General features: G+C 40.8%; 1 protein-coding gene across 7 annotated transcripts in view; it reads right to left on the reverse strand.

Moving 5' to 3' along the window:
* Window positions 1-23,622, reverse strand: part of RARB (retinoic acid receptor beta) — a 332,052-nt gene extending 308,430 nt beyond the window's left edge. For 2 of the 7 annotated variants that reach the window (XM_075745805.1, XM_075745807.1), the window contains exons 1-2: window positions 23,557-23,622; window positions 14,063-14,143 (exon numbers count right to left, since the gene is read on the reverse strand). The gene's annotated coding sequence lies outside the window, so the exon portion shown is untranslated. Of the gene's footprint in view, window positions 1-14,048; window positions 14,144-22,820; window positions 22,837-23,241; window positions 23,258-23,556 lie in introns of those variants that run through there. The other 5 variants (XM_075745801.1, XM_075745806.1, XM_075745808.1 and 2 more) reach the window with 4 other exon arrangements.
* Window positions 23,623-27,136: the final 3,514 nt, after the last annotated feature.

Below are 27,136 nucleotides of genomic sequence, written 5' to 3' on the forward strand. Positions count from 1 at the left end.
TAAGCAAGTTTCTTGGCCTTGTGACTGCAAAGTAAAAACCTTGAAAATGCATAATCCCTATGAACTCAAAAATAAGAACATGAATAATAAAACAAATATAGCCTTTTAAGCTCAACTTAAATTTTTTTGAAGACCAAAAGAACTGTATTTTTAATTCACTGGAGAATGAAAAGATTAGTAGATAATTGAGAAAAAGGAGGTCTTTGTGCATTTGACTCTCGAAAATGGTTGTTAAAATATCTGCAGAAAAATAATGGTTCCTTTTTCCTGCTATCTACTAAATAAAAAATGTAAGTTATCTAAACACACATGAATCTTCTGAAAGATGGACCTTAACCAAAAACCTCCATAAGTTTGCTTAATAACACTAAATAACAAACCACTTACCAGGATGCAGATCAGGTTTTCTGGCCGCCCTCCCAGCAAGCTGCCCTGTCACAGGTTTGAAGCTGTTCAGCACAGAGATACTGAGCTTTTACAGCCTGTTCCGTGAGGACCTACTGTAACACAGTTCTGATCAGATAGAGCCAAGAAAACAGTTCACTTTTCTTCATTACTAACACAGGTTAAAAAAATTATCCTCAAGTCCTCTGAAGAGTGTACAATGTGGTATTGAACAGACTATTTCATTCTTCATTACTCAAAGGCATTTCAACATGAACCCATTCCTATTCATGGAGGGCCTCAAATAAATGCGCATTCAATCCCACTGACATCAGCTGAGGCTTTGGTCTAATCATCAAGCACACACATAAGTACTCCTGCTGAATAGAGCCCCTGCTGAAAACAGAAGGGTACGTATGGTACACGAATGATGAGATAATGAAGATGATGAAATGTTACAGAAATACCGCAAGCAAAGTTTACATCCCGAAGCAGGCGATGGCCAATGTACTAGCACAGGTTCTCCTACAGGCAATCAGTGCGTCAAGCTTCTTGGGCCACCTCCAAGTAAAACCACGTTTTGTACTACCAAGCCCTTTGCTTGGCAGAAGTCTCACTCCTGTGCAAGCAATGGCAACCGCAGGAAAAAAGAACTGGCAATTAATTGAGTGGCTTAAATCGATCGTGTTTTTAACCATCCTGGCCACAATTTCCCAGATGCCAAAGACAGCAATCTGTTAGCATGGGTTTTCTTTTTCATGTTTAAAAAGACAAAACACTCCTACTCCCTCACTTGTAAGTTTTCAGCTGAACCCTAATATTACAGAAGAACTCCCTACCACAATGAAACATCTTGACAGCATACTGCGGGTTCCTTTAGCAAAAGAACAGGAAGAGGGATGCAGTGTTTCGAAATACTATTTCCATTAAAAAAGGAAAAAGCCGATTCTACCTGCATGGAGTCAGCTACACTAATCCAAATTAAACAAACAGCTAAAAACTAACAAGATCCACAGTCCTATAGAGCATGTTAAGGGAGAAATGCAACGTGAAAAAGCAACCACGTTTGCAACAAATACAACTGGTATCATTCTGCTTGGGAACAAAAGTGTCATCAAAATTGAAAGATATGATTTAAAAAGAAGAGTGTGCGTTGTATTTGCAAAGGTGTTTTTTTCTTCCAAAGTAATTAAAAGAAACCCCAATTTTTAATAGGCTTAATGTGATCCAAAACTTGAGGTTTTTTGGTTTTTTTTTTAAATCTGATGTTGTATAAAATTAACCTTATTTCTACTTATTTCTTCTCTCTGGTCGTGAGCCACAGTTCATGACCAGAACAGGTCTGCTGTTGAAAGCAATTTTCACACTTTAGGACACTGACTTCAGCCTAATAGAAAGGAAACGCTGTTTTCTGACATGATGAATTATCTTTTTGACGTAATAGACATGAACATTGCTTTTATCCGAGCTCAATCTTTATTTCATGGTCATTTTTATCAATCAGTGCTGGTGGTGATACATCAAATGCTTAGAATTTCAATGAAATTGTCATTACAAAGGTTTTCAGACTTCTGCAAATGTTCTGTTTGGTTTATTCTGTGTGTGGCTTAGTCCCAACATCCTTCCACAATGTTTTGCCGGCTCTCCTGGGTAGTTCCCAGTAAGGCTCAGCCTTCTTGGCAGCTCTGTGACCAGAGCGAGATGGGGCCAGGAGGGAGTCTGTCCCACATTCCCTGCTCTCCTGATTTCCCAGCGGTGAACGCAGCGAGCTCTATGCTTCCAGTCTGATCCTGGGTACCATCCAGGTTGTTTTGTATTTCTGAGTATCACCCAGTGGGAAGCTTTCTATTGTGCAGCAAGTTGGAAAGGTCAACAGGCAGTTACCAGCTATGGGTTGATGATAAAACTATTTGCATACAGACGTATGTATTTAAGCCATCTATAAAGAGTTTCTATATTAGTTATGGTTACATACAATACATATTATAGTTATATAAATAATCTGTATTTATATTTAAAAAAATCCAAAAATACACAAACACACACATATATACATGTAAATAAAAGATACACTATAATAATTAACAATATTCTCTTATTACATCTAATCACATTGACAGCCAAAAGAAATTAATAGATACAGAAGTCACACATTAGGTATTTGATCCTTTAAAAATTACATCTTCCAAATGATGGTACCTCCAGTAACTCTCTACATAACTTTATACATTTTTCTTCTTCTCAAAGAGCCCTTCCTCTCCTCCTTTAACATTATATTACAGCTTATTCAATTTCAGTACCCAGTAACAGAGCACTGACTTTGTAAGAGTACCTTTCTGATAGCTCATCTCTTACACACATGTACTGTTCTGCAAAGAAATAAAGCCAGATGATGTTAAACCAGTTTTCTGAAGCTACCATTTTAGAAAAACTATGAACAACTAAGAAAAACATGGTTGCATAATTTTTAACAAAACAATATGGAACCTGATGCGATGCATTAACGGTCCATGATGTTATTGAACAAGACTACAAGAGAGACACTTTACTTGCACTTGCTTGTCAGACAATTACTCTCTGCTACTGTAATACTTCATGTGCATACTTCCAAGGAAGACTCATGAACGCACAGGTTCATTAAGGGAATGAGAGAATCGATTGTAAAATGGAAAAGGCCGAGTGAGGTCATATTTCAAAGAGATGAATATGGTACACTCCATTATGTTGTAATCAGCCTCTCTCTTTCATCCTAAGAACTGTAATAGTCTATCCTAATTTAAAAAAAAAAAAAATTCTCACTGCCTGCATCGTACCTTCATCCCAAATACAGTGAGGAATTCAAATGTGCTGCAGGCAGTTTCCATTTACCATGGTCTTTGGAGCAGACGGTATTGATGTTGCTGACCATTTTTCTCCTTAATAAGAAAAACATTCAAATGCTACTAATATTGCTGCCTTGGCAAACCACATTTAATAGATGGGACTTGCCCTGTACATGACACATACAACATCAATCAAGGCTGAATTTTATTTCAATTTATTATGGTTGCTGTCTAAATGAAAAAATGCTTATATCGTTAAAATGTCTTACAATATAAATGTGCAAATGATGTAATCACCCATTTTGTGAGAAAATTCTGATTTTGATTAAAAATATCTACAGTTGAACTTCTAAATATTTAATAAATGCAAAACCAAAAAACACAAGCACATTAAGAAACCGCAGTAATTGGCATCTGGGGTAATATCATGGTTTTGTGCTTGATAGCTTTTATCTTTAGAAGATGAGTTTATAAGATATTCTTTTAAAATTATAAGAGCTACCTTTTTGTTAAAATCATCCAGAATAAATTACTTTAATCTTGACTTCATTCAGGACTCTCACACGTGTAGTTTTTTTCAAGTTATCATTTATCACAGTTCTTTGTGTGCTATAGCCAGTTGTCTCCAGACTCTGAACCTGGCGACCTGCAAAAGCCCTGTAAGTGTTCCCAGCTAAGCAACTCTGGACACCACACGATTACTAAGGAGTAGAAAGCAGATAATACTCAATTTTGCAATTGATTAGAGCGCACAAACCTGTCCCAGTTGTAGAAGCAGAATTTAAGGCTTGGCACAGTCCCGCTGGCACATGCGGCAAGCGGTTTCACCAGTAGCTGGATGCAGTGACGGCTCTCCTAGCTGCTACCTCCAGAACTGCACAAAACAAGGCGTGCAAGGTAAAGGCCATGCTGCGCTGAGCGCTATAGATTGCCAGGTCAACCCAACGGTATTTAAACCTCATTAAACTGTCATATACTCTCTATATATTATTAGCATACAATTATTATATAAATACAATACTCCCCCCTCATAAACAGCTGGCTCTTTCTGCTGTGTCCATTTGGTAATGCTCCAAAGTCCAGAGCCTAAATGTACTGTAACACATCAAAGAATGATAAATGCTTGCAGAATTTCATAAGCACATAGCAGGCCAGAGGGGAGGAAAAAAAAAAAAAATCAGTTTCTACTAGAAAATGAGACTTTATCATGGATCTGTAGGCAACTTCCTAATGTTTTCCTTACTTGGACAAAAGTATTTGAAACAGAGTCTGGATGCAACAAGCAAAAGACTGAACTGCAAAAACGGTCTCTCAGCACGTATAGGAAACCATGATAAGATGTGATGAACAGATGGGTGGTATAGTTACCCACTGCATCACTTATTGCTGCAGTTTGTCAGGTAACCACTGCTCACGCACAAGTCCCAGCATCCTCGATGAGAGGGAAGGTGGCATGCAAGTTTTTTGCCTTGCACTGTATTTTATCATAACCGAGAACTGAGGAGCAATTTGAACTTGGCCTTTTTAAAAAAAAAAAAAAAGGATAAATAACTGGAAATGAAGGAAGTGCGGGAAAGCTACATGACAGATAAACAGGAATTTTATAACATCGCATGTTGTAAACTTTGCCAGAATGTGTTGAAAGAAGAGCCAGTTAAATCACATCCTGCTGCAGCTGTCCAACTTTATAGCTAAAATGTTCATATTAATTCCATTAAACAATTAGAGAAGGAAATCCAAAATATTATTACAAGTATGTTGGCTTGACACTGTTTTCTTCCAGATTTAATAACAAATACAGCACTCTCAACTTCAAAGGGTGATGAATTTATACAAATTGTGGGCATTCACACCCTGAAGGCCACAAAGTGGTTGCCCTATGGAAATCCTACAAAATCTAAACTTCACTATACGTTTCTGACAGACATTTTAGAAAAGAAAGGAAAGATATTCTAGTAGTTATAGAGCTGGCCTGACATTTAAGGGATCTTAATTTAATTTCCTTGTCTGCCAGACTTCATAATCCCAGACAAAGTAAATAATTTTCCTTACCCCACTTGCCCATCTTTAAAATGGGGAAGACCATTTAAGTACCCAAGTCAAACAAGTTTTAAGTAATGAGAAAAATACCCTTTTCCTCTGTATTTTTATTTTTTCCTCAGGTAGAAAGTCACCTGACAGCTCAATCTTCCAAAGGCTCTGACTGTATGCTGTTGCATATCTTGAAATCAACAAAACCACACTATAAGTAATACATCTTATATGTTGCAGGTCTTAATGTCATTGTAGAGCCTTCCATTTCAAAACTACTGCTCTGTGATAAGAAAAGATATAGAAGAATGAGCACTGGTGAAGTTAATAAACAAAATGCATTCATGGCCCATTACTTCAAATAACTTTACTATATAAATAGTCCACTCATAAAATAATGGCCTCAATTAACATTTAATTCTCACACAATGCATTCCTAATGTACTGCAGGGATTAAGAGTTCTGCATGAATATCACTATTCTACAAGTGCCACAACTTACAAGAGAAGTACTGACATATTTTCCACTTGATTAAAAACAGTTCCTAGTCTTTCCCCCCCCCCCATCCTTCTCTACTAGGCCTCCTTGTCCTCAAAGGATAACAAGAAAAGATACTCTACTATGTGTTGGAGCTCCCAATCTGCTAGCTGATGATGATCCTCAGCCTTACTTTGAAAATTCATCAGCACACTAGTGCAGTGCTACTACAGAGGAGTAAGCTAAGAGGTCCCACCATCCTGGTAGCCCTGAGAGTTTGTTTGGGGAGCAAGTGATGAGCATTCATTGTGTAAGCATATGCTTCAATCCTTTTTACAACAAGGTGGAATGAAGCAAGACTCCTGAGACACCCCCGCACTCATCAGCTAAAAAAACTCCCAGCACTGCCACTGCAGGGAACAGACACTTGAGGACAAGACCAAGGCAACAGTGGAAGAAGAGTCTTTACGACATTATGTGGACATTCTGACAGCGGCATGTGATACAAGGGCAGCTGCAATGCTTGTAACTTGATAGATCTCAATGTCATGTGAAAGACCTCCCCTCACTCAGCAATCTTAGTGTTTTCCAAGCTAATGCATTCTCTTTTAGCACGGAAAATTAAGAAGTTAACTGGGAAAAAGAGTATCTTTGTAATATGTGGTTGCTTTTATCCTGCAACACAATGACCAGGCATTGAGGAGATGATAACTCAGTCAATTAATCAAACACCAACAAAACACATTCTAACAATGACTACTGCATTCATGGTGTCATTTTAGGAACTGACTCCAGTACGCACAGATATTTTTTTGTCCCATGGGTTTGACCTGAATCCTAATGAAAATAGCTGCTAGAAGAAACCACGCCAGTACAAGCTACCAGCTTTAAGGGCATGCTGCAAAGCCTGCTGAAAAAGCCAAAAAATGCTTCCCCTAGAAGCCAGAAATGAGGAAGGCCAGAAAGCTCCTGGAAATCCGAAATGGACCTCGCCATGCTTTGATGGTGAAGTGATGGATTAAAAAAATACTAAGAGCTGGTGTAAGACAAAGACCTAAATATAAAATCCTGCCAACACCTACTAACCTCCAAATGTGTTTAGGGTCATGTTAGGACTTCTGCCTGTGGGTTAGTCTAAGGCATTAAAAAACCCCAAACTTATTCAAGGAAAGTGAAATATACAAAAAATAAAACCGGGTTTTAGCTATTATTTTCCTCACAAGTATTGTCTTATTTTAAATTTATTGTTAATACAGTATGTTAGTAGTTGTCCCTAATAAGCTCTGCATACATCCAAGAAAATTGCATACACTGACAAACACGCTTCTAGTTTTGCACAACACATGGCTTTTTTTATATGATATGTTCTGTCTTGAAAACTACTCCCTCACAAAATGAAAATTCAGCAGAATCTCTAATAGCTTTCATATTTCAGTCTAATAGGTAGCGTGGCATTGCACTGCCACCCACCTTTGCTACAATATTGCACAGCACATTTAACAGACATTTGCTTCCTTCACATAGTCCTTATGTGCAGCTTCTGCAGGACCTCGGTATTAACATTTAACAGAGTCTATGAGCATAAAGCACATTTATGAACACCTGCTAGAACATTTTATTTGCCTTAAGAGCTTTATTATAACTGTTAAATTTTCTTGCTATGCTTTATGGGCCAAATCCTGGTCCAGTTTTAGCCTAAACTCCAACAGGAAGCAGATTTGATTGTATGTGGTTTTCCATACAAATTCAATACAGCTTTAAACAAAATGGGATTGCCGGTAAGCACAACAGTGGACAGAAAAAGCCAGTGCCTAGCAGCTCTAAACAAAACCAGTGAACTCAGGCTTCAAACAGAATTTAAAAACCAAACAAACAAACCAATCAACCAACCCCCACACCCACAAGTCTTCACATTGTATTACAAAAATTCACTGGCTCTGAGGCTGAAAGCGCAAGTCATACAGGTATCCCGTCCACAAAAGCCTACGGCCTCCCATGCCTTGGTGAGATGTTCTACCATCAACTACTCCCTCTCAGATCACTCACCGATGCTCCCATGACCAAAACCTCTGTCCCCTGTATTAAAGCCACCAAGAGCCAGAATCTGGCCATGTCAGCATCAATCTCCTCCTCCAACACGTCCAGACAGTCACAGCCCTCCGCAACACCACCAGATAGCCTGGAACAAAGCGTGCAGAGCCAAAAGATGTCCCTGGGGAACAGTCCAAGGAAAACGTTGCAGAGGAAGCCATGCCAGGAGTCTGGCTGTTCTGAAGATGCTCTCTACAACTGCTTCTCTTCGACAGTTTTACCATCATTAGAGATGTTCATAACACCCCTGTGGGACTGAACGTGACTACATACAAGTAAGCAACACAGCTCCTCACAGCTTAGCAAGAGATCATAACAGAGGACTCCACGAAGTCTGCTTGGAAACCCCTCTAGGAAGATTTAACTTCACTGGAAAATACATAAATATTACTTTGACCGTCACTATAGAAAGCCCTAAAATAGTACGACAGACAGCCAGTAAACAGTAGACAATACGACAATGCCACTTCTGTTTCACTAAAGCTTGACAGCAAATGCTTGATTCAATGCATAATATTAAGCCCCCCAGAAAATCAAAACAATTATAAAAATGAAATTATAGACACAATGATGAATGGTGACGGATGAAATGTTAACAGATCTAGCACCATACACAAAAATCATTGATTTTCTCTGGTTACTACTTAGGTGATCAGAGTGTATGAGGTCCTGCTTGCCCACTTGCTCTAGATTTTATTAATGTTCCAATATCAGACACCCAATTTGGAAATCAATGCTTACTTCATCATTTTTCTCTGAAAGATTCTATTATTCACAATTGATTTAACAGAAATGAAAGGCTTACCATTAACAAGACCCAGCTGCTGACACTTCTTAGATGAATTATTGAACTTCTGAAAGTGAATTAACTTAACCATCACCAAGACTTATTGTCTGATGTTTCTCATACCAAAGTCAATGTATTTATAATTACAGAATCAAGTAGTAGAAAGTAGTTTCTCTGCCGCCTCCTTAAACACCCACTGTATACACCAAGTAAAAATTAAGATTTGCAAAGACACAAACAGGAGTTATGCACCAAATACAGTCAGTGGAAGCTTAGTGTCTAACTGCCATTTTACACCCTTAATCTTTGTCTTCTTTCTAAAACTCAAACTTACAGGTCATTTCAGGCCTTAGAAAAAGGAAATCCAATTTATGGCAAGTTACATCTTTTGCCAGTGAGATTACTACAGTCAAAGATCCATAGAGCTGACCATGCCCTGCCAAAAGCCTACAGAAAACAATTATTAATTCCCTTTAGGTACAAAGTGAAGATCCATCTTACGAATTGAGACAGAAGTAGCAAATATTAGACAATTGCAAATAGAAGTAGTACCACAAGTCCACCACCAAAAGCAGTGTAAATGTACAAAGCAGGAGGCCTATACATAAAATCTGTCATCTGAGCTAAGGGGCTATCTGCTCAGAACATAAATCCATCATGTCCATTTTCCAGTATAAAAAGGACTACGCATCACCCAAGGTGAATTCGGTTCCTCATGTAAGAGCATTTGTTCTGCAGATTACAACCTGATCAAAAATTCAGTACCGAGAAAGAACAGATTTGCAAGGGCAGTCCATCAGACCAGCCCGCGTGTTGTAATCCTATGAATTACCAACTTCAGCCTCAAGTACTATGCATTCCCTAGCAGGTATACTGCTAATATTGCCCTTCATAATTCCTCATTGAGAAGCAGTGATAAAAATCTTGAACGTCAACAGCGTAACACCACCCAGATGCACTGGTCTACAAACAACTTACTGTCAAACACAGGAGGACTTGCGCTAAGCAATATGCTATCCTTAAGCCATGGATTAGCAGGACCACAGCTGTCTAGTGGATTATCAAGAACAACTGCTCAGCTATCAAAACTAGTGAACATTTCAGGTCTTAACTAGATTTCTTGCTAATCTGTACTACCTGGCTGAACACGCTTTCAAAATGCTATAATGGCAACAGCTGTCTCCTTTAGCATTCATCATACTTGTAAAGCTCAGGTTGACTATACCTTACCCCTGTAACTGCTCTGAAGACTTCAGCTCAAGACCTAGTTGAGACTCTAGGTGCAATCCACTCAGAAAGTCTTCTGGATTAATAACACAAATTTCTGCCTTCCTTCTGCCATATGGAATGATGAGACAACATACCTGTTCTATCCTTTTCACACAAGCTGAAAGTCAATGACTGCCCAAAAATCACTAGAGCCTCTTCTCAAAGCCCTCAATGAATCTGACTGCTTGCACACTGCTGGAGGCAAAACATCCAGGCCTTTTCTACTAAGGTTAGTACCTGAGGAAGATATTCTTAGAGCAAACCGGTCTCTTCTTGAGTACTGTATTTCTCCTTCCCAAATCCCTCCATCTGTTTTAACCCCATCTTACTGGAACTAACTTTTAAAAATTCTGCCTACATTGGACAAAAAGTTTAAAAAATAAGAAAAATAGGAAGGAAAGAAGCTTGGCAGACAGAGCATCCAAACTCATAAGTCCTACTGTCTTAGGAAAACAGGCCAAAATCATGAAATTATGATTATGTTGAAAATATTTAGGTACCCAATTTTTTCAATCTGCCTCTTCTCCATAGAATAAGGAATTTCTTTCTCCATAGAAATAATTTTGAAATGGAGACTGGCTGGCCACAATTGAAGTCTGGTTAAATCTGATATCTGTGTAAAACATCTCAGCAAGTAGGTTATAATAACTTTTTTAAAAAGACATGGACATTGGCAGATTTCCTGCCTTTCTTGCACTCATTTTTTCCAGTATTTCCCACATTGTGAAATACCTCTTAATGCTATAAAGATAGAGTAGATTGCAAAAGCGGTCCTAGTGGTTCCAGTGGGGGTAACATGGTCAGAATCTGGCATTCAATAAAGTTTCCATTTCTACATAGGTTTCATTTATTTTTCAGTTTAAAAATAAGCCCATATTTTGGCATGTAACTAGAGCTGCTCCTACAACGCAAAAGAAATAACACTGCTGGCAAGCCTCAAAGCTGTTCCGAGACAAAACTGTGTTGGCAGAACTTTTAGAAAACTTCTTTTTGACTAGAGACGGAATTCAACACCAGCATAAATGGGAGAAACTTCACTGAAATCAATCATGTTACACATGCTTACACTTTGCAGGTCTGAATCCGCATTAAGTTTATATAATGTAAATATCTAGCTGACATGGAATTTAAATTCTGTTGAACCAATTCTGTTTATCTTCTACATCTATACAATAACAGCATTGAATTCTATGATCATTCTTCTGTGAACACTGTTTTTTTCCACATACACAAGTGCCACTATGCTATTTACTAAATACTGTGATCATACCACACTCACGTCTTTTAATGTAACAGTTATCCGATTCAGGTGCCCAATGGTTAGGATATGATGGAATTACAGTTGCAAGATCTATATTCCTGCATCAATTACAGGCATGGAAGAAAATAACATAAATCTGACATTTCACAACTTCTGAGGGTTTGATTTTGCAGCCTTTCTAAAATACCTTTTTTGCACGTCATACCCAAGTTTTTTTTAGAGTATGAATAAGTTAACCAACATGCAGCAGTGCTCCTTCAACACAGATCACAGCAAGATTTGATTCTGAACTTCGCTATAGCACAGACAACCACGAAAGTATTCAGGTACATAGGTGCCCGTGCCCTTGGATATCCAGCATACAGCTGGATGATGGATGCAACAAAGAACTTACAAGGAAACCTGCACCATTGTAGAGCAGCGGATGAAAGCAACTGAATTGAGTCGTCCTTGCCAGAGAGAGGGAAAGCTATGTGATAGTGTTACCAGGCTGCTTATGGGTTTGAGGAACTGGTCACAGTAAGGCCCTCTTTTACTTCCTGCCTGGGAAATGCAGATTGCTCTTTCTTACTGTGAAAGCAGAGTGGGCAACAGGAGCGTTAAATCAGCTGCCACAGGCAGGCTTCAACAGATATGTGGAAGCACAGTCACCAAAACCCTAGCATTTGCCAATAGGTGCTGTTCCCACCCTTCTTTATTGGCTGTGGGATGTCGACTTTGGAAAAGCTTGTGATTTTGGAAAGGTGATAAAATTTTTCCTAATGAACACAGGTTAAAGAACAGAAACTAATTTTTAAACTTTCATATCTTATCAGATCTCAAAGGAATTTCATTGGTTTAGAGAAGAAAAAGGCATTGAAATTGCTTTAGAATTATCTTGCCAAATATCAAGATCTGCTGCAAACAAAGGATATGTAAGATCATCTCAAAGAAAACAGCAATACAGAGCTAAATACATAAATATTTCTAAAGCCAAGTTCTAAGCACAGGTAACTTATTCTATGGCTGACTTGACCTTAAATGCAGTTGTTCGACTATTTAATTGAAAAGCTTCAGTGTTTTGTGTAGCTGCTTTTACTTTAAACTGTGCTTTTTTTAACCTGTTATACTGTTATTGAACATAAAAAAGACAAAGAAGCACAGCCTGGATTTATTTACCTTCAAATTCCAATGCACCACAATGCACAAACTGCTTCAAAGAATTCAGCTAAGCACATTCTGTGATTTGCAACACTTGATTGTAAAAGTCAGGCTGCCTACATATAAGGTATCTTTTCAACAAAATATAACACTTATTTTAGATGTTTATTGACTTAAAATAATTCAACAAATAGGAATAAATATAAGAGGTGATGATTACATGTTCAAACTGCAAATTAATGTTATTAATGTGACCACCAATGTAATTAATATATTGACCAGATAAGTAGAGTTAGAGCTTCAAATAAGCTTAATATGCAGCTACTTTAGGACTGAAATTCCGCCGAGAGTTCTCACTGAGAATAAATTACACAATTTTTTCAATGTAGTATGCCTAAGAACTGGTGTCACAAAAATCATCAAATTATCAGGAATTTAAGGTCAATTTGCTACTGAGCGTAGGAAGACATGATAATCACCTTTTTATTTCCACAACGGAAATAATGTACTACAGGTGTTTCAGAGAGACTGATTTTTTTTTTAAAACAAGCAATATCTTTCTTTCCATATGTTACCAAGTCTAACAGAGGCATATTTTTATTTAGGCTAAATCATGCCTTATGAGACACACTTATGAGGAAGAAAGGAGGACATGCAACTGGCATGTGAGACATATTGCCAGTGCGAAGCTGCCAAAAGCACACAGCAGGGAGCATGTTTTGGCTATCAAGAGCAGAATAAGCATGCACTCCTTAACCACTGCCAGCTGGCATTTGTTTCCATATACAGAATGCTCACTAGGCAGTTTGGAGACTGGACATACTCCTAACCTTAAACTATGCTCCCATAAAAATGCGCTGCTGAGATACCTCATTAACCATGCCTGTGTCCTAGCTTACTGCCAAATGAGAAAGACTGAATGACAGAGAAAAATAATACATTTCTCCCTATGCACAAAAAAGTACTTAAAGTATAGCCTAACATACGCTAGTGCTTACAGCAAAAGAGAGATTTTAAGAGTGTTTGAAGAAGCCTCTGCCAACATCTCAAGAAGCAGAAACACTGTCACTACTCCATTACACACGGATAGAAAAAGTGAAATACAGAGACACAGAGTACCAAGAAAACACAGCAATGAACAGCAAGAGCGGCTGGCACTGTGATTATAAACCATACTATCATGTTTAATACAACCTCTAGCAATCCTCACGACAGAGACGCTCCCCGCTTTATGTGCTGGGGCAGATTTGTGGGTAGAAGATTAATGTCCCCCTCCATCTGCTAATGACTATATAGGTCTCCTGGGCTTTGCACCAAGGGTACTTTGCCCTTAGGATGAAACAAGAAATGGGAATTTGTGTTCATTTCTACACGCGCCTACTATTTCCAGCAACACTCCCAATTGCTAAATGTGTATTATTTCAACTTTATCTACCAAAAACATATTTTATCACGGTAGTTCAACTGTGATTCCAATTAGATTTTCAAAGAAATCAGTTAAAAGGAGAACAAACCAACAGGGGGGCACTTTTCACTTTTAAAGTGCTTACCTGACACAGCCTGCATCGGTATTTTCCCTGTAAGTGCTCTATTCATTAACTTTTCACTACATTTTCAAAGTGACTCCATTCTTTTGGGTTTCCCTTTCTCTATCACTGATAGCATTCTGTCACGGACCAAGCAACTCTGAAGGAAGAAATGTACCAGAGATTGCCATGCAAAGGAGAGGGCACTAATTAAAGTCTTTGTTTCCTTCAGGGGATTCTGTGAGCGGATTTTAACTTACCCCCGTAACTGTACCTTTGCTCCTGACAACTGGAGGCAAGTCAGAGGGAGCTTGACACCAGGGCAGTCTTCATGGACCTAAGCCAGTTTGATATCCTGGAAGGATAAGGGGAAAGCGCAATTACAAACTGAAGGTTTGAAGGAATCGGGGAAACATACTCATCAGAACAATGATACTCAGGGTAAAAATCAGGGAAGATCTTAATGCTATCTCCAATATCCACAAATGAGAAATCAAAACCAGAGCATTGCTTCACTGAAGTCTGGGAACGCGTGTGTCTCAGGTTCATAACATGCTTCCTTTCTTCCTCTTCCCACTGAACACCCCTATCGATTGCAACACTGACCCTCTGCTCAGTTCCAGCTCAAGGAAGACGTAGGTGTCTGTGTCAAAATTACCTGTGAGCACCCAAGGGAATTCTAGGGCCGGTCAACTGTTTGCACCAACACAGAGCACACACATTAACTTCCCCTAGTTTACTCAACTTAACTTTGGGAAAAAAAAAAGAAAAAAGCTGAAATACCTTTGCAGCTGAACCACCAGCACAAGAAAATTCTACCCTCTTTTTAAAAAAGGGAAATGTGATTTCAATAAAATGACCTCTACCAATCCTTTTGATCCACTGTTTCTGTCAACCCTACTCCTGCCCAACAAGAAAAGCAGGACAAGAGAGAACAGAAAAAAAAAAAAAAAGAAAAAAGAAAAAAAATAAAAGAAAAAAAGGAAATTGCTCTGTACTGCCCTTTTTCATCTTTGGCAAAGAATTGCCTGGTCTCAGACAGACTCTGCCAGAGTGCAGAAACTGCAGCCACAAAAGACAATTCGTATTTCTCTCTCACATCAGCAGCACTACAATGAGAGCTGAACTAACAAAGTGCTCTGCCTGTCCAGCCCTTAGTACTCCTAATATTACTTTGAAAACACTTCTCTACTGGCTTGCGAAATCAGGAAATATTCTAAATCAAAGATATACACTTAACATTTTTAAAATTGGTCGTAAAATCCAACCAAAAAACCCAGACTGATTTTGTATAAAACAGCAGATCTATCAGCAAAGCTATTTCCGTACCACAATCTTGTTAGAACCAGCAAAGCTGCTCCCATATTTCTGATCTGAATCTAGTGATATTTGGCCTTTTTCTTATATGTCCTCAACAATATATCATGCATTTCAGCTTTCATTTAAAAATTAAATCAATCACCTTTCCCTTTTATAGGTGTAAAATGCTGGAAAACACATCCTGAGTATGATTTAAATACAGCAGCTAAAAGGGATTCAAAATTGCTGCTATCTACTGATTACTAAGTCACTCTCAGGTCCTCTTGGAAGATTGACTTAGAGTTGAAAAGCTTGAATCTCAATGCTAAAATAAATATATATTTTAAAAGAACATTAAAGACAAAAACAGGACTCAAAGGCGGCAAGGGCCAGAGCAAAAACCTGCAGCTTCCCTTCCCTGTTAGGAGTACAGGATAGCGTACCTCCTGCCCGACACCTTTCTGAGCAACAGCCTGCTCTCCTTAACGTGCCTCCTCGATTCCCACCCTGTGGTCTGTACAGGCAGGCAGCCCCTGCAGAGAAAAGCCACTGAAGTCTATGCGTCCTACAGAGCACCGACAGCAATCATTCAAGCTTTTATACAAGCCCGCTTTACCTCTGCAGAAAGGCCACACTCAATCTGGCCCACAGAAAAAATATAGGAGCCTAGAGTGATAGTATCTACTTACACTGCTGCGGGTCTTACACATATATTATATATACGGTCTCCAACAGTCTTTCTGAAAAGGTGAACAAGTAAGCGTGTATGTACACAGACATATAGGATAGCAAATAAACTTGTTCTCTACTGCTGAATTTTCCAGTTTGAACATATAGGCATCAATATAGAAAGTTCATGTTATTTCAGTGGATGAATAATGCTGGAGAAATTACAATTCACATAACATAGATTATTTCATCATCACTAACTTGAGGAAAAACTGAAGTCTTAAGGCCAAGTCTATGGGTATTTCTGGTGATGTCATTATGACCTCACACAGATGCCCAAGACAAGAAGTGCTGATATTTTGCCTGCCATAGCACAAAGTTAGTTCCAAGAAATATGAAACGATTCTTTGAGAAAAATAGTACATCTTACATTTCAAGCTGTATATTACAGAACACAAATGGTCAAACGTGATGCCACAACTAAAAAAAAAGTGAGCCACTCCACCAACAAAGGGAGCACTCTCATCACATCAGGCCTAAAGGACGTGTCAACAATCAATCCTAGAGAGCTTCATTAGTCACTCTATTAAAAAAAAAAAAAAAAGCAAGCACTTTTTTTATTACACCAAACTATAACTGCCATTTAAAATTTAGTACGTGTTACATACCTTCCCAGACTTGCGAAGGACTCACCTACGCTAAGCACAGCCAAGTCCAGCAAAGACTACCACTTGAAATGCTTTATCTTTATTTGTCAGAGCTGTTCTCAACACATGGCAGCAAAACTGCGACTAGTCATGGCAGCAGCACAGTGCAGAAGCACTTTGCCCCAGACAGGTCAAACTTGCTCCCCTTGCACATGCTCTCTACAAAATCATTTTTATTCTAAATTATGTTGGCCACGAGTGCTACACAACGGGCTCCTCTGACCCCACAAATAGCTCATCCCTTCTAAGAGTATAATTAAAAAGAATATTTAGCATAACTCTTACGATACTTACTTTCTCTGTGGGAAATCTTCTTACAGAATCAGAATAATTTAGGCTGGAAAGGACCTCTAGAGGCCTGTCCTCCAATTCCCAGCCAAAGCAGTGCTGATTTCAAAGTTAGATCAAGTTGTTCAGAGTCTTGTCCAGTCAAGTTTTTAAATCTCCAAGGTCAAATACCGCAACCTCCACAGATCCCAGGTCAGAGCTTAACCATTTGCATTGTTGATTTTATTCCCTTATGCCAGTCAGAATTTTCCCATTTCAATGTGTGATGACCGTGCCTCGTCCTTTCTCTGTACACCCCTGAGAAGAGCACCCCTCTCTGCTCCCTAAGAGCCCACCAGGAAATGGAAGGCAGCAATTCACCTTCATCTTCTATTCTCCAGGCTGGGCAAACCCAGATCTTTCAGGATCTCCTTGTATGCCACGTGCTCCAGACCCAACCACCTGAGCCTCTCCAGTTTGTCCCTACCTTTCTTGCACTGGGGGCCAAAGACTGGACACTGCGTTAGTCCAGGAATAGCCTCATCAAGAGCAACAGCCACCCCCCTCAATCGGGTGGCCACGCTCTTGCCAATACAGCTCAGCATGACATTAGTCTCCATCGCTGCAAGAGCACACTGCTGACTCCGATTCAACATTGATTTTTATTCACTATATACTTTTATTCTTACAATTCCCCTACCCTAAGTGTAAGGCATTAGAAGAAAGCAAGCGATAGGGATGGGCACAAAATATCCCCTGAGCAATACTACAATATAAACAAGAAGCTAATGTAGCTAATATTCTTTGTGAAAAACTTACAAAGAAAAGAAGTGGGGCATGATCTTACAGTCACAGAGGTCAACCCAAATTTTGCATGAGAAAGGATGGCAATACTCCGTATCTTAAGAAGCAGCAAACTTGCAAATCAGTACTGTAAACCTGACAAGAACTCCTCTGTTTCTTTTTCTGACAAACTTTTAAAAGGGAAATATTTTTAACCAAAATATTAACATCTACTGATGGCTGAAACAAGGTGGCTGCTCCAAGTTAAAACTCTTTAAACTAGTTATGAAAATGCAACAAAGCCTTTCACACGTTTCACCTAGATCATACATCATTGCTTTACAGGTCCCCTGACATACAGGGCAGCATCAGCTACCTTACTTTCTGATCTCAAAGTAAGTTCTTCTGAGGACAGCCTCAGAGAAGCAGCACAAAGGATTTGACAGGAGAATGCACTGCTTCATGAGTAGCATCTCACATCACCTAAACAGAGATCACTCTGGAATAGCCTTTTTTTTTTTTCCACAGTGACCAAAGAAATATCTACACTTAAAGAAAATTGAATGTGGTTTAGAATGTAGCTATACAACTTCCTGCAGTTGACCCCAGAAAAAATAAAAGACATATGATCTGTAACTTCCTTTGACTTTTCTTTGAACTCTAGATGGAAAGCTTTAAAGAGCAGGATTTTCTTATTACTTACTTCTAAGATTTTTGCTAAATTAAATTTCAAAATAGTACCTAATCCTAAAATATTTGCATGTTCCAATACCATGGGCTAAACCACCCTCTCTTAAAGAAAAACAATTTCTAATCATTATTTTGAGATAGGATGCACTGAATTACTTTGTTGAAATGAGTAGTACATGCCACTCACTTGACAGCATTAATTCCAAAGCATTTGCAGAGAATCTATACACAGGTCAAAGCAGATACAAGCGTAGGTCAAAATAGATACAAGAGGAAGGAGATGTGAGAAAAGGAAGATGTGTTACCTGTACTGAGCTACTGAGAGCAATCTTCCTTGCCTGGCCGCGCAAAGCATGCCCTTGCAGGGGGTGAATCAGGTTTCATTCAGACAGCCAAGGCAGGCAGCTTTCTATACAACTTCATAGGATGCTCCCCATATGCAAGAATGGGTTTAATAAAGATTCAATTTATCATTTATTTAAAGCTTGTCTTCTATTACTTTGCTACATATTGCTGCCGCAGGGAGCAGCTTTTTCATATCTGCCTAGATAAGAGCTAAAACCTCCAGCATCATGACTGCCAAACGCTCCAACAGCAACCAGCAGCCCTGGACCCTAAGATTATGCTGTGCAAGTTCAAAACCTGCCCCCTTACCAGCTGCAGAAGTTCCACCCAAGACCACAAAACATTTTTTAACATTGAGAAATAGGCATGGAAATATTCACACACACATAGGTGTATATTCGTGTATACCGTAAGCAGAATTCTGCACATTACGGACATATCCAAAGTAAAGAAGCCTTCAGCTATGTAATAACAGTAAGAGACATAGATGTCTGGAATATTCTGCATCCATGAGAGGAACCCCATGGCAAACGCACCAGAGCTGTTGCACGGTGGTAGCGTTCATGGCACTTCTCCAGTGAGCCTGCTGCCACACTGGAAACGCGCGTGTGTGCTCCCAGCCCCATGCAGCCGTCTATCCGCTCCCCGTGCCAGCCTATTAACCCAGAGATGAGCTGCAACACTGCACGAGAATTAAGACAGAGAAATGAGAGACTGAAGAGAGGCTCCCCTGCCTGTACCCAGCACGAACGAACGCACACATCGGCACAGGATTCAACTCGGGTCTGAAGTTTTACGTGACCTGGAAAAGTTTTTCCATCACTTGTCTAACAAGAAGGACAAAACCCACTCTATGTGCAAAACTCTTAAACACCTCCAAGACTGGCACTTTTACTTCTCCAGGTTTGTTTTTTTTTCCCCCGCCTTCATTCTGTCCTCCCCATTTAGCTTACATAGAGACCACCTCCAGAGTGCCATGCTAATTAGCAACAGCTTGCACTCTATATTAAAAACAAAAATAGCAAAAAAAAAAAAAAAAACCTGGTGAAAAGGGAAATGGAATGAGTTCACATGCATTTCATCATCTCATTAATACTGGCATATTTTAATTATATCCAAATAATTTAAATTCTGATCTGATCAGTAGATTTGCCATAACTGCTGAAAAATAAAGTCATAAATTAGATGTGTGACACAGTAGGGTCTATTGCCCTACACATTTGCTATAAAGCCCTACAAAAATATGTATGGCTGTAATCAAAGCTGACAATAATAAGCTCACTGTGTCAGGATATAAGAAAGAGGTGAACAGTAGAGAAGAGTTAGGCTCATGTAGAAAATAAATCCAAAACCTCCAAAGTATTACTTCAACAAACTAAATAAATATTTTATTAAATGAAGTTCTTTTTGCTTTCACTAACATGAATAGCTCCTAAAAAAAAAATATTTCTTATAGGTAAACGTCTATTCTACAAATTCTTTACATTTTCCTGTATTTCATAACCATTTTGCTTTTTCCCAGTGGGCCTAATTCTGGTTTTTTATGTCTGTACTTCCTACATGTTCAGCATTTTCCAATCTATCTACGTTGAATACGAACAGATTACAGAGAATAAAAAGTTAAATGACTCTTCAACTCTTAAAGTTTTGCCAGTATTGCAGCAAATGGAATACTGCACATTGCTTTCAAGGAGGGAAATACAATTTAACTGACATTTCACCAGTATCTTGAGACTCAAAGATCATCTCCTATCATATTGAATATTTAATTAGAACACCATCTATGAAGAAGTAAAATTTGACAAGTTTTTTTCCCCGGAAGTCATGCCTAAAATTTAACGATATTTTGCACTTACAATATACATTGTAATAGACACCATTATTATAATTATGATCAGCTAAGCTATATTAGGGAATTTCAATAACTACTGTCTCCTCCTAATATACAAACAAGGAGAGAGTCTATGATATTGAAAGACAACAGACTCAATGCAGATAACGTAGAGTTCAATGCTACAAGATATTACTGAAACAAAAGATTATTAAACAAGCAAGAACATATTAAATCCTCAAGCACCAAGTAACTGTTAGCTGAGAAGGGTTAGAAGAAACTTCCACCGTGACAAAAAGCACACCATAAAACTGCTCACAACAGTTGGATGACACTGGATGGACTGTGAAACACACCCCACTGAGAAGCGGCCACTTTTTGAATTGTTGTTGATAACACACACACTAGGACAATCTTGCCCTGGAGTGCAAAGTAGTTGGAAATTAGACCTTTGTCTTGAAAATACTGGTGTTTCAGACAAGAAATACAAGTATTAGCACAGATCTGATTGAACCTGCTTGCAACACTGATTTTACACATAACTAAATCCACAGAAATCAACAGGGACTTTGTTTATACTATATACCTCTCCCACCATATCCATATAGACATAACCGCGAAAATGGATGATCCCTTTCAGGCACATCTGGCTCAAACTCCTCCTGTACACACCTGTGGGCACCTCATAATTGGGAATTTGCTAGATTAATTAATTTCATTCCATGGAAATGTGGAGATGTGAGAGAACATTGAGCCTTCTACACACTAGAGAACCATTACCCCTGAAACAAGCTGGTATCCTTGCACCAATAAAACACTTTTACTACAGATACAAACAAATCTACTTCAGCAGAAAACCAAAAAGGCATCATGGTGAAGTAGTCCTTGCTGGTGTCACTCCTACCTGGAGAGAACCTGATTTTCAAGCGTAACAGAGATGCTTTACCATAATGCCATTGGGGTGTGTTACCCTGAAAATGCAAGCGCACTGCCAAGACCCCTCAGCTCTGCAAGAAGTAGCAGAAGAGAACGAGACAAGATACAAGGTACCCCAAAGTGCAACCACCTGCTTTGGAGCCAGCCTTTGCACTCTTTCACAAGCGTGCTTAGTCACAGAATAATGACAACCCGGGTTGAGGCAGATCCTATGCTGGTAACCACTCTCATTTACTAACACTGTAACACTACTATACAAGGACAAATCCTGCAACCCTTCATCTAGCAAAAGGTATTTCGCTGGAAGCTTACCCACATAAAAAGCTGAGGATCAACTTTCTCTGATCATTAAATCAGACGCAGGCAGATGCTGACACATCAAGCTCCTTCCCAGGGCTTGGTTCATAAAGGAATGATTTACTTAATATTTTAAATCAAAAAGAGCTTTCTTGGTTAAAAACAAAACACGCACCAACTCTCAATGCTCTTACTTTAAGAGCAATGTTTTTTCAGTTTTGCTTCCAACTCTTCCCAAATGACATAACCAGAACTGCAAACAAGCCATGTCCACATAGCAACTTCTACCACAATGACACAATTGGTCTAAATTTACACTGACACCACTTTACCTTCATTCAGCTTCTCCCACATGCACGGGCTCTTGCACTAGGTATTCCACTCCTTCAGTTAACTGTAGCGTCATATATAATTAACCTATGCTTGCTAAACTTCCACATGAGAACTCTTTCAAAGGTAAGAGCCAAAGAGCAGTCAGTCTCAGTGAATTTCTTCTCTTTGGGCTGTTGCTGTACTGTCCTGGTGGGCGTTCTCTGGATCCAGCACAGTCCTCGGACAATAATATTTTGTGCTGCTCCATTAAATATTTTCTTTTCAGAATCCATGTTATTATTTCCTGTCTCTCTTCAAAGTGTGAAGTAAGACTGCTTTATGGACTTAATATATAGCCAATCATTAAGCCCTCCGTATTTCACGTTACACACAGCTTGATAAAACGCTATTAACCACATCTCAGCCAGAGGCATAACGTCAACTCTACAAAAACCAGCAAAATTCTGCCACAGAATCAAATGACCAAACTGTCCCTCTAAATACAAAAACGTACCACTAGGAAATACCAAAATCGCCTAAACAGCATTCATATTACCTCCTCGTACTGAAGCCTGCAGTGCACACAGAGACACTGCTGAGTCTCCACATCGTACGTGTTAAACACAGACCACTTGCTCGCCGACAGCAGGAGGGATCCCGCAGCCAGCCTCGCTCACCCAGCGCTCATCCCCGCAGCTCACCGCCACCCAGTCCCAACAACACCCTTCGGCCAGGCAAGGAGGTGCGCTACTTGGGAAACTGAATTTCACTTCCAAATGGAGCAGGAGAGCCGCCCCTGCACGCCTTCCCGGCCATTGACCGACTTATTTAAGTAAATAACTATTCAACACGCGCAAAGATGAAGTAAGTAGACGGCTAAAAGAAATCTAACGTACATCGTGGCTCCCTCTGCACAGGAATTTCATTCAGCAAAGCGCACCATCGTTGGGATTCTGCTGCCATACTCTGAAATCACTTTTTACAGCAAGCGCTGCCAAGACCCATTAGCTGTTTTTAAACAAATTTGTAAACATCAAGTATTTTTTTTCCGCCAAAATAACTACTCGCTTATGCAAACGACGGAGAACAGGACAGCAAACGCCGGCTCAAGCAGCAGCTGAGGGGCTTATTTTGCCCCGGCTCGAGGCTGTCAGGGTCCCGGGCACAGTTTAGCGCTTCCTATGCACGACTTTATATGATCATTCACTCCCTGACGACGTCTCGGGCGCGCTTTTGTCTGCGAAGGAGACGGAATAAAGCTCCCGGGCACTAACGCGAAATCACGGCCGCTAATGGAGTAAATACGAAAATAATTACCGCGCCGCTGAGCGCTGCCGGCCCGAGTCCCGCGGGAGGACGCGCCCCGCCCGGGCACCCCGCGCTGACACCGCTGTCGCGCCGCTCCGCGCCGCCCAAGTCCGCCCGCCCGGAGTTGGGCCGGGGCAGCGCGGCCCCCGCACGGGCACAGACACGCGCGGAAGGGGCCGCGGGGGCAAGCGCCGCGCCAGCCGGGGACTGTGAGGGGACAGCCGGCAGCGCGCCCCGCTCCCCTGCCCGCCTCCCCCCCGCCGGACGCGGCGCGGCGCGGCAGGAAGGGAGCCCTCCCCAGAGCCGCCGGCGGCCCCGCTTTACCTCCGCAGCCTCCCGCTCCCGCCACCGCCCCACCAGTGCAGCCGGCAGCGGCGGCGGCAGCCCCGGACACCCCCCGCCCCGCCCCGCCCCGCCCCCTGGCGGGGCCGCCGGGGACTCGCGCGCCCCCTTGCCGCGCGCGTGGGGGGGGGGGGGGGGCGCGGGGTCCTTCCCGCCCGCGCGGGGTGAGGGGAGTGGGGAGAAGGTCCCCCTCCGCCATTTTGCCCCCTCCGAAGCCCGGCGAGGGCTCCGCGGCGTGGGCAGGTGTGGGGCAGGGAGGGGGGCACGGCGCCTCCCGGGGTCCCCGTCTAGACGCTCTCGGCCGCCTCACCGATCGAGTAGGAACACAGTTCCTCCGGATCAGAAAAGTCGTCGTTCCTGTGCCCCGTTCTGCCTAGCGCCCGAGGCATGGGCACAGGACGGGCTAACCCCCCTCCCGTCGCCCCCTCACCGCGCAGAGCGGAGCAGTTGCAACAGCAGTGCTCTTCATTTTCACCGCTCCGCCCGCTGCCTCTGGAGAAAGTTTTTCTCTCAGCACCTTCAGGGCCGGTGTACCTCCTCTTGCCTTGATGCCAGGGCTGGGATGACTCTCACATGCCTTCTGCAGGCGTTTGGGCCCAACGGGCGGCTCCAGGAGCATGCAGTGCAAAATGTTACCTTTCCTGCTAGGGAAGAAATACGGAAAGAGGGAGAGAAGGTGTGAGGATGCTCAGGTCGGGATGGACAGTCGGCTGCAAGCTTTCCATCCCTGCAGCTCGGTGGCCGATGGGGCCTTTAGCCTTCTCTCAGCTGCCATTCATTTCGGCTTAGTGACTGCAATGTCTTGCAGAGATAAACACAGGCAAAAATACACTCTATTCAGATTTTTGACAGCTGTAATAAGCTCAAGGAAGAATTATGTAAACATTATTAAGTGTAATAAACACATGTCAGCATTAGGCAGTCTTGTGTAGAAATGTTGGTAAAAGCCATGGCGAACGTTTTATTCATAATGTCTTTTTAACTTTATGTAGCTGGTGTAATAGGCCCTGTGCTTTGCTGTTGCCTGGACGGAAAATCATTACCCAGTAATAGATGAGCCAGTTCGGAAGGAGAGCCACTGGGATACTGCACACTTTCATTCATAGATGCTCCGTATTAGAGGAAGTAGCAGGAGGCCTGCCAACTTTCCCAATTTAATTATTAAGCTGTCAGTTCCTGACTCCTTGTTTCAACTTCCTGAGGCAACATCTGGCTGTAATAACAAAAATAAATAAATAAATAAAATTTGATCATTCACTCAGCAGCATTCTATTTGCAATGTCCTTTTTACTGCAACTTTTATGAAAAACTCAATATGGGGGGATCTGGACCCAGCATCTCTCTGAACTACCCCAAAGAAAAGACGAGAATAGTTTCGGCTGTGATCCTCAAGGCAAAGCTGTGCAGAAGGCTATATCATATTTGAGCCTTTTTTCAACGAGTCCAGTGGTGTGCGTTTTAATCTTCCTAATCCTTCTTTTATTCAGAAAAACATCAGTGGTTTTTTCACTGCATGAAGCTGAACGATATGACTTTGGGAGATAAAAAAATAAAATCTTTTCCTAGCCAAGAATTTTTGCATTTTCATCAAACATTGCTTAAAAAAGGGTGATGGTGGTTTCACAAAAAAAAAAAAAAAGCCATAAAGGATATCAGATTTAAATGCTACCAAATGTGAGCGAAACACTGAGGAGAAGTTTTAAAATATCTATGACTGCATCTTCACGTGTTCTCTGGGTCTGTTTCATATGATGTGACAGCTTCAGCTCACAAGTCGTTATTGCAGTGGCTTTTGGAACTGCATGCCTCTTTTTTTTTTCATATCCTCACTCAAATACACGCACACGCTTACAAAAATATGTATCTATATATGCACACATGCACACAGAGAGGCAAATGCAGAGTGACTCAGCTCTGCGTTCTACTTGCTTGATCAGTTTTCAAAGCTTCGGCACTGTTCTCTTTTCTTATTTAAAATGCCTAAAGCCACGTTTCCCACATTGCTTATTTCTGTGTCGGGGTGCAGAGCCTTTCGCAAAGCTAGGCCATCTACAGTGCCTTAGCTGGGGTCCTCCTGCTTGGGTTGCACTCTCCTAAATGCCTATCTGAAGGTCAGGAGGTCAGCCCTTCCATTAATCACACAGCAGCTTGGACTTCAGTCCCGACCCTGCACGCTAGTCCTAGGGAATCCAAGAAGACCTTTCTTCCTGGTAGTCACTTGGAGCTAAGGATCAAGATTGAGATCTGGAGGCAGAGGTCCTGCAAGCCCCAACTGCGATGAGATGATATCAGGAATGCTGCAGGCTAACCACTATCAGCCATGAACGGCATTGTGCACAGCACAGCACGTTGGTCTCTCCAGTGGTAAGTATGAGTTGGACATGTATGGCAGCAGTGCCTGATTCAGTACCTCCAGGTGTAACTCTCCCTTAGTGCTCCCAGAGAAAGCACTCCTCCTGCTTTTCCCATTCCATTAATTCTCTCTCCCATTAAGAAGTTAGGTGTAGAGATCAGAAGAGTCTGAAGTCGATGTTGCTGTCATTTGGGCTCCTGTCAGAGGTTTGACATTACATCCTTCTTTTTTCCCCCCTCAGAAGTTTCCTTCTCGTAGCATGGAGGAACTTCTGGAACATTTTATTGATTTCTTAGCTGCTCTCCACTGGAACTCCTCATAATTCCTGGCTTCCTAAGGCTCACTGGGTACTTTTTCTTTTATATCCTCCAGTTCAAGCAGCAGAAAGGCTAACTATCCTGTTAAGTAGGGCAGACTTTCTTAAATCACCGAAAGAACTCTGGATAATCCTTTCATACCTGTCTCCCATCTTCAAGTGAAATGACTATACCTCTTAAGTCCTCATAGGAGGGGATTGAATATTTTATATAAATTCTATTCAAGATTCTCCTGTTTTCCCCACAGTTCATGAAAGATCAGTCAGACTCTTTCTTTAGACTGTAAAGAAGAAAGAAAATAGAGCAAGGGGAGAGTGTTGAAAGTGGATTTTCTGGTCAAATTCTATTTATCATTTTTTCTACCATTAGCCAATTTCCAGGCATATGGCTCAGATTTGTTTTTAGAAAAGTCACCTGCAATTAAAAAAAAAAAGAAAAAACTCAAACCAAAACATATCAAAATGCTCTGGACCAAAGCAATAGTTCTGAGACAGCAGTGAAGACTATGCTAAGTCTTGTGACTAGATGCAGCTTTGAAAGTTTTTGTATAGTCTCTTGCTATAGGAAGTAGAGGTTGTACTATAAGGAGGGGGAATTTGTACTTGTGAATATTAAGGAGTCTATAATCAAGTTCCCTACATTTTGGTCAGGAGATCCCTTGCCAACTTCTGTACCATGTAGGAATTTAGCAGTAAAGAGGAAACTATGCAAAAAATGAGCAAATCCTTTACAAAAAGGAGGTTGAAGAACAATTTAACACAGAGAATTTCACAACCTGCTGGTGAAGGTCAATAACAAGATGGATAAGATTACAACAGATGTATTTATATATTTACAAATGTGAAAGCAGAAATTAGGGTCGTCTTAAAAGTACCAGCTGTTAATTGCCAGC

Source organism: Balearica regulorum, chromosome 2 (genome assembly GCF_011004875.1).
Source record: "Balearica regulorum gibbericeps isolate bBalReg1 chromosome 2, bBalReg1.pri, whole genome shotgun sequence".
Classification (NCBI taxonomy): domain Eukaryota; kingdom Metazoa; phylum Chordata; class Aves; order Gruiformes; family Gruidae; genus Balearica; species Balearica regulorum.